General features: G+C 35.3%; 1 pseudogene; it reads left to right on the forward strand.

Annotated features, from left to right (window-relative positions):
* Positions 1 to 644: 644 nt before the first annotated feature.
* On the forward strand, positions 645 to 2,053 carry LOC113607601 (dnaJ homolog subfamily C member 7 pseudogene; annotated as a pseudogene).
* Positions 2,054 to 6,549: the final 4,496 nt, after the last annotated feature.

Consider the following 6,549-nt stretch of genomic DNA (forward strand, 5'->3'; position numbering starts at 1 on the left):
TTGCCTGAGGTAGTGACACCAGTCAGAGGTAAAACTTAGGGCTTTGTCAGGCTCCGCATAATCAGGAAGTGAAGGCTAAGACAGAGAGGTAGACTGCTTGTCAAAACATTAAAGACATGCTCAACAGAGCCTCTCAGCAAAGGTTGGTAGACTCACTGGTTCACAACATTTAAGAAAATCTCTGTTAGCTTACAACTAGGATAACTGAGCACACATCAATTGCTACATAACAAATAATACACACTTTAAAGAAATAGTCAAAAAAATACTAAATAACAATAACAATAAAACAAATAACAATGACAACAAACCCTAGTGGGAGAGAGAATTGGATTGCTAAAGGTGCCACAGTACATTATTCTAAATGTCTAGATCATCAATAAAACTTACAAGATACCCCAAAAAACAGGAAAGTATAACCCATACACAGACAATGGGAAAAACAAGCAGCCAATAGGAACTGACTCTGAGAATTCTAGTAAGATGTTAAACTTACTTGAATTTAAATCAGCTATCATAAATACATGCAAAGAACTAAAGGAAAACGTATATAAAAATGAGAAATATGTGTCACCAAAAAAAAGAATATCAGTAAAGAGACAGGAAGTGTAAAAAAGAACGAGGTAGAGGGTCCCAGAGGTAAGATGGCGGCTGCCCTGGAGTGCAATGTGGTAACGGCGGCAACTGAACCAGAGCTGCTATATGACAAGGAAGCAAAGAGATATGTGTCCTAAAAATGCTCGCTATTACAGGAATCGAGCAGCCACCTTGATGATGCTCAGAAAGTTCTGGGAAGCTCTTGGAGATGCACAGCAGTCAGTGAGGGACATCTACGAGAGGACAAATGCCACCTATCTCTAGGGAATGCTATGGTGGCATGTCGTAGTTTCCAGAGAGCCCTAGACCTGGGTCAAAAAAATGCTCAGGCACAACAGGAGTTCAAGAATACCAATGCAATCATAGAATATGAGAAAATAGCAGAAACGGATTTTGAGAAGCGGGATTTTCGGAAGGTTGTTTTCTGCATGCACCATGCCCTAGAATATGCCCCTGCCTGCCATCACTTCAAAATCCTCAAAGCATAATGTTTAGCAATGCTGGGTCATTATCCAGAAGCACAGTGTGTGGCCAGTGACATTTTACGAATGGATTCCACCAATGCCGATGCTCTGTATTTACGAAGTCTTTGCCTTGATTATGAAGATTGTATTGAGAAGGCAGTTCAGTTTTTTTGTCCAAGCTCTCAGGATGGCTCCTGACCATGAGAAGGCCTGTGTCACTTGCAGAAATGCCAAAGCACTTAAAGCAAAGAAAGAAGATGGGAATAAAACATTTAAAGAAGTAAATTACAAGCTAGCATGTGAACTGTACACAGAAGTCCTGGGGATAGACCCCAATAATATAAGAACAAACGCTAAACTCTACTGTCATCGGGGTATAGTTAATTCCAAGCTTAAGAAACTAGATGATGCAATAGAAGACTGCACAAATGCAGTGAAGCTTGATGGCACTTATATAAAAGCCTACTTGAGACGAGGTCAGGGTTACATGGACACAGGACACTATGAAGAAGCAGTACGGGACTATGAAAAAGTATATCAGTTGGAGAAAACAAAAGAACACAAACAGCTCCTAAAAAATGCACAGCTGGAACTGAAGAAGAGTAAGAGGAAAGATTACTACAAGATTCTTGGAGTAGACAAGAATGCCTCTGAGGACGAGATCAAGAAAGCTTATCGGAAACGGGCCTTGATGCACCATCCAGATCACCACAGTGGAGCCATTGCTGAAGTTCAGAAGGAGGAGGAGAAAAAGTTCAAGGAAGTCAGAGAAGCTTTTACCATTCTCTCTGATCCCAAGAAAAAGACTCGCTATGACAGTGAACAAGACCTGGATGAAGAGGGCATGAATATGGGTGATTTTCATGCAAACAATATCTTCAAGACATTCTTCGGTGGTCCTGGAGGTTTCAGCTTTGAAGCATCTGGTGCAGGGAACTTTTTTGTTCAATTTGGCTAATGAAAGGAAACCATCCAGAACCCAGAGAATGCAGACTTGCTCAGTTTAACCTCCAGTGCGGACACAGTTCGCCTCCTCCCTTCATCATGATCCACGTACTTAGAGCAATTTCATTCTTTCAATTAGATACCCAGTGTCTGAGTGAGTGGGGTGAAGGAAAGCGAGCCAACACCAAAGACTGCGGGTAGGGGAGGGAGGTGGGGGTGGACAGGGCAGCTTGTGAATTTTTGTTTTACTGTTTAACTTTATTAAAACAAAACAAAACAAAAAATGAACCAAGTAGAAATTCTACAGTTGGAAAGTAAAACAATTAATATAAAACATTCACTGGGGGGCTCAACAAGGGATTACACTGACAGAAGGAAGAATCAGTTATCACGAATAAGGGTCAATTGAGATTATCCAGTCTGAGAAAGAAAATGAAAAAGGAATAAATAAAGACAACAGGACCTTTTGGTTCTTATGGGACACCATCAAGCATACCAACATATGGCTAATGTAGGCCCCAGAAGGACTGGAGAGAGAGAAAGGTGTAGAAAGACTATCTGAAGATGGAATGGTCCCAAACTTCCCAAATTTGACCAAAAAGTATTATACTGTAATCTAAGTAGCTCAATAAATTCTATGTAGAATCAACACAAAGAGATCCATGTTTAGAGACATCTTAGTCAAATTGCTGAAAACCAAGATAATGAAAGAATGCGGAAGTAACAAGAGAAAAGCAACTTATCATCTGCAAGCTATCTTTAGTAAGATAACATCTGACTTTTCATTAGGGATCAGGAAGGTCAGAAGGCAGTGGGATGGCATGTTTAAAGTGCTGAAATAGAAGATTGTCAACTAAGAATTCTACATCTGGCAAAATTAACCTTGAAAAATGAGGGAGAAATTAAGACATTCTCAAGTAAATAAAATCAGAGAATTCATGGATAGCATGTCTGCTCCACAAGAAATAATAAAACATTTAACTTCAAGCTGAAATAAAAGGATATTAAACAGTAACTTAAATACACATGAAGAAATAAAGAACACTGGTTGAGGTAAATACATAGGTAAATATAAAAGACAGTATCAGTGTATTTTCATTTGTAACACATTTCTAATCCTCTCTGATTTTTAAAAACTGCATAAGCAATCCTTATAAAACTGTGTTGATATTTTATAGTGTATACATTTGTAATTTGTATGTCCATACAGTGGAGATGAGGGGATAGGAATGGAGCTCATTGGAGCAATCACTTTGTAATTTAGAAATATGTGGAAATTAAACATGTTCCTAAGTAACAAATAGGCAAAGAAGAATCAGTGGGATTCTTCTTTGTAATTTCCCCTATAATTCAAGGGGAAATTACAAAATACTTTGAACTGAATTAAAATGGTAGCACAAAACTTATGAGACATAGCTAAAGCAGTCATTAGAAGAAAATTTACAGCTGTAAACACTTATATTAAAAAAGAACTTAGATTAATAACTTAACCTTCCACTAGGGGAAAAAATAGTAAAAGGAAAGAATATTAAACCTAAAGCAAGCAGAAGGAAGGAAATAATACAGATTAGTGCAGAAATTAATGAAAAATAAAGAAGAAAAACAATAAGGAAAATCAACAAAATAAAAAGTTGGTTCTTGAAAAGATCAGCAGAATTGACAAACCATTACCTAGCCTAACTAAGAAAAAAAGAAAATTCCAATTAGGAATAAAAGAAGGACATGACCTAAGACATATATAGAAAGTAAAATATAAGGGAATATTATGAACTATTATGTGCCATCAAACTCAAAGTCTAGAAGAAGTGAACAAATTCCTAGAAAGATACAAACTACTAAAGCTGCTTTACGAAGAAATAGAAGATATAAATAAACCTATAACAAGTAAAGAGAGTGAATTAGTAACAAAAATTCTTTCCACTAAGAAAAGCCCACTCACATAGATTCTACCAAATAGTGAATTCTACCAATTAAAAAAGAATTAACAACAATCATTCACAAACCTTTCCAAAGAAAATACAGATGAGAAACAATTCCCAGCTCATTCTATAAGGCCACTGTTACCCACAGCATATATAAAGATTTAAACACCATAACAAAATGGAATATGCTACAGAAATTCAAGGCTGGTTCAACATACTAAAGTCGATTAATACATTCCATATTATAGAATAAAGGACAAAATTCACATAATTAGCTCAAAAGATGGAGAAAAAATTTTATAATATTCAACACATTTTCATGATAAAATACATAACAAACCTAGGAGTAGAATGGAACTTGCTTAACCTTATAAAGAGCAGCAATGGAAAATCCACAATTAACTTCATATTTAATGGTAAAAGACTGCATGCATTCCCTTAAGATCAAAACAAGACACGAATTTCAATCTCATATCTTCTATTCAACACTGTACTGGAGATTCTAGATAGGAAAATTAGATAAGAAAGTGAAATAGAACATCCAGATTGGAAAAGAAGATATAAAACTACCACTATTTGCAGATGATATGATCTTGTATATAAAATCCTACCAAACTCACCACAAAACTATTGCAGTTGATAAATGAGTTAAACACAATTGCAGGATATGAACAATATAAAAAATTCAATTTCAAAGATAAATTTAAGAAATAATTCTATCCACAAGACCATAAAATGATAAAATACATAGAAATAAATTTTTAAAAAGAAGTGCATTACTAATACACTGAAAACTGAAAAATATCATTGAAATAAATTGAAGATGTTCTAAATAAATGGAAAGACATCCCATGTTCACTTAGTAGTGTTAAAATGTCATTACTCTTCAAATTGTTCTGTAAAATCAATGTGCTCCCTATCAGCATACCATTTGACCTCTTTGCAGAAACTGAAAAATTCCAAAATTCACTTGGAAACTCAAGAGATTGAGAACAGCCAAAAACATCTTGAAAAATAACAAAGTTGGAGGGTTCACACTTCCTGATTTCAAAACTTGCTACAAAGCTACAGTAATCAAATAATGTGGTGCAGACATAGAATAGACATGTAGATGAATGAAATAGAATTAAGTCCAGAAATAAGTCTTTACACTTATGGGGGATTGATTTCTTGACAAGGGTTCCAAGAAAACTGAATGGGGAAAAGACAGTCTTCTCAACAAATGGTGCTGTGACAAGTGGATATCTCCATGCAAAAGAATGAAGTTGGACCCTTACCACCTACCATATACAAAAGTGCACTCTAAATGAAAGGGAGGCCTAAATGTAGATGATAAAACTATAAAACTCTGAGAAGAAAACATAGGCAGAGTTCTTCATGACATTGAATTAGACAACAGTTTCTTAGATATGACAGCAAAATTACAAGAAAAAATAGATAAATTGAACTTTATCAAAATTTAAAATGTGCTTCAAAGAGCACCACCAAATAAGTGAAAAGTGAATTTATTGATGTTAGAAAATCATGGTGTTAGCAAACCATGTACCTGATAAAGAACTATTTTCTGAATATTTAAAAAACGATTACAACTCAACAGTGAAAAAGTTTTTAAAAAACCCAATGAAAACATGTGCAAAGGTTCTAAAATGACATTTCCCAAATGAAGATATAAAAATGGCTAGTAAGTAATGAAATGCTCAATGTCATTAGTCATTAAGGAAATGTAAATCAAAACCACAATAAAATACCATTTCACACACACTATTATGACCATAATAGAAACGACGGGCAATAACAAGTTTCAGCAAGGATATGAAGAAACTGAAATATCATCCATTGTTGGCGGGAAGGCAAAATTATGAAACTATGTTGGAAATCAGTTTGCCAGTTCCTCAAAATATTAAACTTAGTTACCATATAACCCAGAAATTCCACTCCTAGGTGTACTCCCAAGAGATATGAAAATATATGTTCACATAACAAATTATACAAAAGTATATTAATAATTGCTATTAATAATAATGATAAAATTTAAAACATCATTAATAATAACCCCAAAGTGGAAATAACCCCAATGTCTGTCAACTGATGAAAGGATAAACAAAATGCAGTACATACAGACGATGGAATGTTAGTCATAAAAAGGAATGAAGCTCTGGATATGTGCTACAACATAGATGAAGCTTGAAAATACCATGTTATGTGAAACAAGCCAGACACAAAAGATCACATATTATGTGATTCCACATACATTCAATGCAGCAAATCCATAGGGACAGAAATTATTATGTCAATGGTTGCCAGGGGATGGGGACAGGGGTCGGGGGGAATGAGGAGTGATTGTTAATGTTTATGGAGTTTCTTTTTGGAGTGATGAAAATGTTCTGAAGTTAGATAGCGCTGATCTATATGCAACTTTTTGAATATTCTAAGAAACACTGGAGAGGGACTTCCCTGGATAAGGATCTGCCTTCCAATGCAAGGGGTGCAGGTTCGATCCCGGGTTGGGGAGTTAAGATCCCGCATGCCTCACGGCCAAAAAACCAAAACATAAAACAGAAGCAATATTGTAACAAATTCAATAAAGACTTTAAAAATGGTCCACATCAAAAAATATCTTT

This window comes from Aethalodelphis obliquidens, unplaced genomic scaffold, assembly GCF_003676395.1.
Source record: "Aethalodelphis obliquidens isolate GAN/ISIS:26980383/991018 unplaced genomic scaffold, ASM367639v1 scaffold49, whole genome shotgun sequence".
Lineage (NCBI taxonomy): Eukaryota > Metazoa > Chordata > Mammalia > Artiodactyla > Delphinidae > Aethalodelphis > Aethalodelphis obliquidens.